We start from the raw sequence: 8650 nt of genomic DNA, 5'->3' as shown, positions 1-8650 counted from the left end.
GGGTTCAGTGATGAGTTATGTGATTTCCCTGCCTTAACACTGTGGTAAGTCCCTTGCATACAAATAAGTTCCATTCCCAGAGCACAACTGTGAGTCCAACAAAGTTAGCTTAGCTATCCAACTACCACAGCGGGCTATAGACGGCTGCTCTATGCTTGCTTCCGGACATCCTGAGCTTGAAAGCAAGCTCCTGTGCCACCACGCTCTGTAGAGGGTGTGCTTGTGCTAAGTCGCTCAGTCGTGTCCAAGTTTGTGACCCTATAGACTGTAGCCCCCCAGGCTCCTCTGACCATGGGATTCTCCAGGCAAGAACGCTGGAGTGGGGTGCCCTTTCCTCTTTCAGGGGGTCTTCCCGACCCAGGGGTCCAAACCACATCTCCTTCGGCTCCGGCACCGCAGGCGGACTGTGTACGGCTAAGCCACCAGGGAAGGCCAAGGGCACATGTGCCTCTGGCCGGCGCCAGACTCGCTGCTCAGAGTGAATGACTTTAAAATGCTTTTCTCATCTCATTATTCATGGATATCCTAATTCACTTCTTGAAGAAGAATTTCTTGGGCACCCACTGGGTTCCAAGCACCATGTTAAGCCATAGATGTACAGAGTGAATAACAAAGAGCCTCCATCTTTGTCCTCAAAATCCTACCTTTTAGCAGAGAAGACAGACTTCAGAATAGTAATGGCAATTGGGTGTTGTGAGAAGATTGTTATGGGGAAGGAGAGCTAAGGTTTAGTGAAGAGTCACTACCATCCAGACATTGTTTGAAGTATTTTTTAAAGCCAATTGGATCCCCACAAGTTTATGTGATGCCAGGTTACTGGGTCATTTGGAGCAAGACTTAGAGAATGTCAGTAGCTCGCTAAGGTTGTTGATTGGAGAGCCGAGATTTGAGCTCGCGCAGCTTGGCTGTGTGGCTTCCCAGGTGGTGCAGTGGTGAACCATCCGCCCGTGGAAGCAGGAGACGCGCCCCTGGGTCTGAAACAGCATCCAAGTTCCATTCTGTGCACTATTGCTGTAATTCTACTCAGCACATTTGTGGACGTTGGAAGAGGGGTTAGACTGGCAGTTCACAGACCTAGGTTCTAACACAGCTTCTGCCACAGAGCCTTTTATAATGCTTTCAGTTCAGTTCAGTTCAGTCACTCAGTTGTGTCCGACTCTTTGCAACCCCATGAATCACAGCACGCCAGGCCTCCCTGTCCATCACCATCTCCCAGAATTCACTCAAACTCACGTCCATCGAGTCGGTGATGCCATCCAGCCATCTCATCCTCGGTCGTCCCCTTCTCCTCCTGCCCCCAATCCCTTCCACCATCAGAGTCTTTTCCAATGAGTCAACTCTTCTCTTGAAGTGGCCAAAGTACTGGAGTTTCAGCTTTAGCATCATTCCTTCCAAAGAACACCCAGGGCTGATCTTTAGGATGGACTGGTTGGATCTCCTTGCAGTCCATGGGACTCTCAAGAGTCTTCTCCAACACCACAGTTCAAAAGCATCTATTCCTCAGCGCTCAGCTTTCTTCACAGCCCAACTCTCACATCCATACATGACTACTGGAAAAACCATAGCCTTGACTAGACAGACCTTTGTTGGCAAAGTAATGTCTCTGCGTTTTAATATGCTATCCAGGTTGGTCATAACTTTCCTTGGAATCCCTAAACATTCCAGGAGAACAGGCAGGAACCGCGAGGCTGTAGAGATATTGCTGCAGGTCCCCATCTCACCACCAGATGGAAGGATTTGTCGCAGGAGAGGGGAGCATGCAACAGATTTAATTGTGTGAATCTTGAATCCTGCTGGTAAAACAGTTTATGAGTTATTTCAACCAGCATTACAAATACTTATTACATGCTGACTTATTAAATGCTTTCATTGGCAGCTAATAGTTCCACTTTTCCTCTTTATTTGCTCAGCGTGTGCCTTATCTACCGGAGAAGTGACAGCGTGGGGCTTGGCTGCCTCATCCATGAACAGTGTCTGGCTTACAGCAGGGACTCAAAAATTTTAAGATTTTTTTCTTTTCATCATGTTGTAAGCACTTATTTTTAAAGAAATCTCTCTTGTTCTGAATGAAAAAGTTGCAAACAGAAAAAAGAATTCCCTTATATTGCTCATTCTATTTCCCATAATTTTAACATCTTACAAAGCCATAGTATAGACATCAAGAGTAAGAGGTTAACGCTGGGACAGCCTTACTTATTAGACTATAAATCTTACTTGAATTTTACCCATTTTTCACTAGCGTCCTCTTATGCCCAGTGTTTTGCATTGTATTTAGACGTTATTTCTTCTTAGTCTCCCTCAGTCTGTAAAAGTTTCTTAACTTTGATATTCTGAAGTGATGCATTATTTTATAGAATGTCTCTTAATTTACATTTGTCCAATGTATTCTCTTAATTGGAGTGAGATTATGCATTTTGGGCAAAAGAATCAAAGAAATGAAGTGTCCTGATAACAGCATATCAGGGGGATCGTCACATCGACTTGTCTCATTGCTGGTGGCGTTTACCACTTGGCTAATTGTTAGGTTTCTCCACTGTTAAGTTACCTTTTACTCCTTTGTAGTTACTGAGTACTGTTGAGATTTGTTGAGGCTATGCAAACCCTGTGTCCCCTCAAGCTTTTGCCCACATACTTTGCTCTGACATGTCTCTCTATTATCCCTTTGGCCAGATTGCCATGCTGCTGGCCTCATTTCTCATTCTTATATGACCCCCAGTCTCTCTGTTGCAGTGGGCATAAAGGAAAGTAGAATGCACAGCTATTATCTGTTGATGGGTTTTTGGAAAATTTTTTCTTTTTTACTGAAGTATGATTGTATTCCCTAACCAGACCTCTCTGAATCTCAGTTTGAATATTTCTAAAGTGAGAGGCTACCTTCTGAAAAAAAAAATGCTCGAAGTAAATGCCAACAGTCTTTACTGGGAGAGGATGCTTGTACTTGTGCACTCAGTTGCTCAGCCGTGTCCAGCTCTTTCTGACCCCGTGGACTGTAGCCCACCAGGCTCCTCTGTCCATGGGATTCTCCAGGCTAGAATACTGGAGTGCTTTGCCATTTCCTTCTCCGGGGGATCTTTCTGACCCAGGGATCGAACCCAAGACTCCTAATGCAAATAGAATCTACACTTCTAAATCCAATGAAAATATAAAGAGACTCTGTAGTTACAAAAATTTACCCAGTGGTATAAACATTAGAAATTATAGGTAATCATAATGAAAAACTCAATAATTCTTCCCTTAACTCTAACTTTTGTTAAAATTATGCCAATATCCTTCCAGAATATAATACACATACGCTTAGGTTTCATTTTAAAAACTATCATATCTCCTATATCATGTTAAACTTGATTTTTTCATTCTATATATTTTGGATATATATCCAGTATTCAGTATATTCAGTATTCATTTACAGAATGCAATAGGATTTATACAAACAATTCCTAATGATTGTGTGGTTTTCAGTTGGTTTACTTTACCAAATGATATTTTGAGATAATTTTTGAGGGTTGCTTTCTCTCTTGGGTTTCCATGTACCCGCCTTCATGCACCACGTGGGAAAAAGACATTGTTGATTTTTTCCGGCTATCTTCTAGACTCGAAGTGGTGGCAGGAGATTTGAAGGTCAAGCTTTGCTTGCACACAGCTGAGTATAAATAGTTTGGGGTCTCTGGATTTCCGGAGAATCCGGCACTAAGTACGGAGAGGGCAATGATGAGAGTATGTGGTTGTTTTGGTGCAGATATACGCACATTGAAAGCAGGCGGAAACAGCTGGCTTACGGTACAGACTTAAGACCAGCTTCAGAAGACGTGACCAGAGGGCACTCCAAAACAGCTTTTCCCGTTTATACTTCCTCCAGCAGCCAGCGGGCCTCCAGCGCGCCACCTCCTGAAAACTCTTGGAATTGCTCGTCCTTTTCACAGCCCTTGCTCTAGTGGGTGGGTAGAGGTCCCTTACTGCGGTTTTAACGTGCGCTTCTCCGGGGTCTAATGGTGTGGAGACGCTTTCTACATACTTCGAACAACGGGATTTCCTCTTTCGTGGGAACCCGTGCTTCTGTGGCGCGATCTTTGCTGATTTGTCCTTCCCCATATCACGGGCTAGTCGCTGCCGTTGAGTCGCTCGGTCGTGCCCGCCTCTGTTGTGGCCCCGTGGACTGCAGCCCGCCAGGCTCCTCTGCCGTGGGACTTCCCGGCCAGAATACTGGAGTGGGTTGCCATGCCCTTCTTCAGTTACTGATTCACAGAACTCTAAACGTTATGAATAACAGCTCTTTGTCAGAAATACTTATTGCAAGTAGCTCCTACATTTCTATGGCTTGTCTATTCATTCTCTCCAGTGTGTCTCTTTGAAGATGCGAAGTTCTCAGTTTTAATGAATCCTATTTATCAATCGTTTCTTTTATAGCTAAGGCTTTCTGTGATCAAGAAATTTTTGTCTAAACCAAGTTAATTAAGATATTCTCCTTTTAATCTTCTGGTTGTTTTAGTGTTTTACCCTTAAGACTATTATCTGTTTGAATTTATTCCATGGCTCCTGTTAAATAGGGGTCAGACGTCACTAAAATTATGGACACCCCATTGATCCAGAACACTTACTGCACAGACATGCTCCTGCCTGGGCCTTTTCCTAATGATACCATTGTTCTCAAGCAGGGCGGGGCTGGCTGGTCTACTTCTGGCTTCCCTGGTGTGTCCTGGCGGCTTCCCCGGTGTGTCCTGGCGGCTTCCCCGGCGGCTCAGTTGGCAAAAACTCTGCCCACAATGCAGGAGACCGCCCGCAGCACAGGAGACCTGGGCTCGATCCCTGGGTTGGGAAGATCCCCTGGAGAAGGGAATGGCAACCACTCCAGCATTCTTGCCTGGGAAATCCCGTGGACACAGGAGCCTGGGAGGCTACAGCCCTTGGGGTCGGGAAGAGCTGGTCCTGACTGGGCGACTGAGCCCACCACTGTTCTCTTCCACCAGTCTATTTGTATACCCTTGCACGAAATGGCACCCCACTCCAGTGTTCTTGCCTGGAGAACCCCAGGGGCGGAGGAGCCTGGTGGGCTGCAGTCCATGGGGTCGTGAAGAGTTGGACACGACTGAGCGACTTCACTTTGACTTTTCACTTTCATGCATTGGAGAAGGAAATGGCAACCACTCCAGTGTTCTTGCCTGGAGAACCCCAGGGGCGGAGGAGCCTGGTGGGCTGCCGTCTATGGGGTCGCACAGAGTCAGACACGACTGAAGCGACTTAGCAGCAGCAGCAGCAGTACTTCTCTTAATTACTGCAGCTTTACAGTTTACATTTGCTATGCCAATCAAAACCCAGCATTTTTGTGTGTATGTCTTTGTAAATCAATAGGCTGATTCTAGAACTTGTATAAAAATAAAGAGGGTCAACTTTTTTTTTTTTAATACTTCAAGATTTTCTTCTTGGCCCTCTTTATTTTTATATAAATTTTAGGACCGACATGTTGATTTACAAAGACATACACATAAAAATGCTGGGCTTTGACTGGTGTAGCAAAAAATAAATCAATGAAAAATTTGGGGTGAATTGATATATTTGTAGTATTTAGAGTTTTCCAGCCCATATGCATGATAAATCCTGCTGTTTAAATTGTCTTTCATTTTTCTCAATTTTATTCTTTAATATTCTATGAGATGGTGTTGCGCATACTTTGATTTTTGAATCCCTTTTATAAATGGCATCAACATTTAAAATTTGCCAATTCAGCAATGCACATGTCTGAGCGGAAAATGAGGCTCACTCTCAGGCGCCAGTCCTGGTGAGCAGAACTCGCTTCTGTGCAGTCATTCCTCTGTTCTGGCCTGCTTGTTCTGCTTTTCTCCCCTGATGGTGGTTGTTTTCTGAAGCCTTGAGGCTGATGCAGGATCCTCTGTGGCCAGGCATTTAACCTGTTTTGGCTAGGAAAACACGATGTTATTCACCAGTTAATAACAGGGCCACCCTGGGAATTCATTCTTCCAAAACTTTGCCAACGATGCATCTCTATGGCAACTTCTGGTGACCCCCCCTGCTTCCAAGACTATGTCTTTGTCAGGCAACTACTCGCTCCAAAGACGTGGCCTGTTGTCTCAGCAAGTCACCCCTTGGCGGCTGAATTCCTAGGTCGCGCTGTTGCTCTGTCCTTGAATTCCACCAGTCTGCAGCAACCAAAAAGAACCTGCGTGAGGCCGCTCCCGGCCGGACGTGCTGCCTGTCCGCCGGCCACCTTTATCCTCTGCTTTCCTGTTCAGGTTGGGAGGGCGGCAGGGTCTCCATTACTTTTTCCCTCAAGCTCACTACTCTCTGTGACTGCTGTTTGCATGTAAACTCTGGCTGTCTTAACATTTCCAGTACTTATATAACTCACTTCCTTATAATTGCGATGGAGTTTTTCTCATTAAATTCTTAAAGTGTCATTTCTATTAAGGTTATATTGGGGAGAGATGAGGGGTGAGAATTAAATTTGTGTCTTCAAAGCTCATCTTTTCACACAGCTTTGAAATGGTTTTACTAGTCATTACATTGGGATATAATGAGCTGTAACTTAGAAAACTTGTCTGGTTACTCCTGATGTTGAAATCCTTAATGGAGGGACAAACTCTTTTCTTTACAGTTAGAGGGATGACTAAGGAAAGTTTCTCTGGGAAAGTGATGCTGAAAAACAGATTCAGATTAAGAAATAATGACAAATATCACTTCTTGCTTTATGAAAGAACATCTTTTGTTAGCGGTCAGGGGATGAAAACAGAAGTGGGGCTTAGTGGGCGTGCTGGGCCCTTGAATGAGAGAGCATGAGGGAGAGGTCCATGGTTCACTCTTTCGTAAGTCTAGCCTTGGCAATGACCCCGATTGTTTCAGTGTCCGTAGTGTGTATGTGTGGTAGGGAGATTAAGGGAATGTCATTTCTATAAGAGATGTTACTGTTTCATTGCTAACTCATGACTGACTCTTTGCGACCCCATGGACTGTAGCCTGCCAGGCTCCTCTATCCATGAGATTTCCCAGGCAGGAATACTGGAATGGGTTGCCATTTCTCTCTCCAAGGCATCTTCAGGCCCAGGGATCAAACCTTCAACTCCAGCATTGGCAGGCAGATCCTTTACTACTGTGCCATCTGTCAGAAGGCTAGGGTTAGATAAAGTGACAGTAACTTTGTGAGGTAGCTAGGATTTTCATTTTCAATACAGATGATAGTACAATATGAAAATGAAACATTTTTCCCCAAAAAAATAATTCAGGTAATGCCTAGGTATTTACGAATATGTTTACAGTCTGGCCAATAAAAAAGACTTTTTGAACCACAATGAATTAAGTTCTTATTTATCACATGCTTACCGGGTGTCTTATAGTGCGTTGAATACAAAGGGAATTTTAAAACACTGTGGAAAAGATCTTATAGGAGTGACTTGGTAGTAACTATATAATATTCCATGTAATAAAAGGAAAATTCATAAAATATATCATAAAAGCATATTATCAAGAAAGAAATATGGAAGGTGTTAGAACTGGTGGGACTTGAGATGGACCTTGAATAATTATATGGAGATAGAAAAACACAATTGGTGGAGTTCTCACACGTCCTGAATTTCCAGGATTGTCCCGGTCTTTATTATAATAATAACTACATTTACTAAATACCTACTATATTTTAAGTACTTTACATATATGTTACCTATAATCCTCTCAACCATAAATATATTGAAATTATCCCCATTTTTTTTCCAAGTGGACAAATCAAGACATAAAGATTCTAAGCAGCTTGCAGCAAGTCACATGGGTGCGAGGAGAGGAGCTGGAATTTCCGAGACACCGAGCCATCTGTATTTTGCCACCTAAAGTGCGCCTCCCTGAAGACGCATCCTGCTGCGTGGTTCATCACACGTGGTCTCCACTGTGTATGTGGATTGCCAGCATTTCTCCAGAGTCACGCATCGCCGTGTGTTATTTGTAAAAACCACATGTTGCAAGCTTATCGTTAGATCTGGGGCTCGAGTCACCTAATTTTTCAGGACAGCGCTGAGCCCTAGGTACGACTGCCCTGGGAGTGGATAAAGCTCGGGCGTCCGACCGCGGTCCTGGACGGAGGGCAGTGTGGTCTGAGTTCTGTGCCTGAGGCTTAGCCCCTCATGACTATGGCCTGCGCTCGTGTTTATCTGCTCCTTGTGTTCAGTTCTGCTGGCTCTGTTTTCCCCCTCCCTAACCTATGACCTGCCCCACTTCCAGGCACACAGTTTAGGAGGGAAAGTGAAAAGACTGTTGTTAGAATATCTTGTTTCTATGGTTTGTTGGGTTTCATTCATGGTGATCAAGCAGGACGATGAAAAACAAGACCTCAGGGCAGTGCCCCAGGCTTTCTTTTGAGTAAGGAGCCCCCCATGCCTTCCTGAGCTGGACAGGGAAGCCTATCTGGCGTCCCTCCTTGCTGTTCCTTCCAAGCTTTTCCTCCTAGTCCAGTCTGGGAGGGAAGGTCTGTGTTGCTGTCACCGCTGCTACGGTCGGTCCCCGACCTCTCCCGTGGCAGTTGAGCCAATGGGAAGTCTGGGATGTTTTCTCTGGACCTTGGCAGAAGCAAGGTGGGAGGAGCGAGGAATCTTAGGTGAGAGGAGGCAGGAGGAGTGGAGCTCAGCAGTGAAGGCCAAAGAGGCGGTGGGAGGAG

This window comes from Oryx dammah, unplaced genomic scaffold (assembly GCF_014754425.2).
Source record: "Oryx dammah isolate SB20612 unplaced genomic scaffold, SCBI_Odam_1.1 HiC_scaffold_22, whole genome shotgun sequence".
NCBI classification, from domain to species: domain Eukaryota; kingdom Metazoa; phylum Chordata; class Mammalia; order Artiodactyla; family Bovidae; genus Oryx; species Oryx dammah.
Note: the sequence above shows the minus strand (reverse complement) of the source record.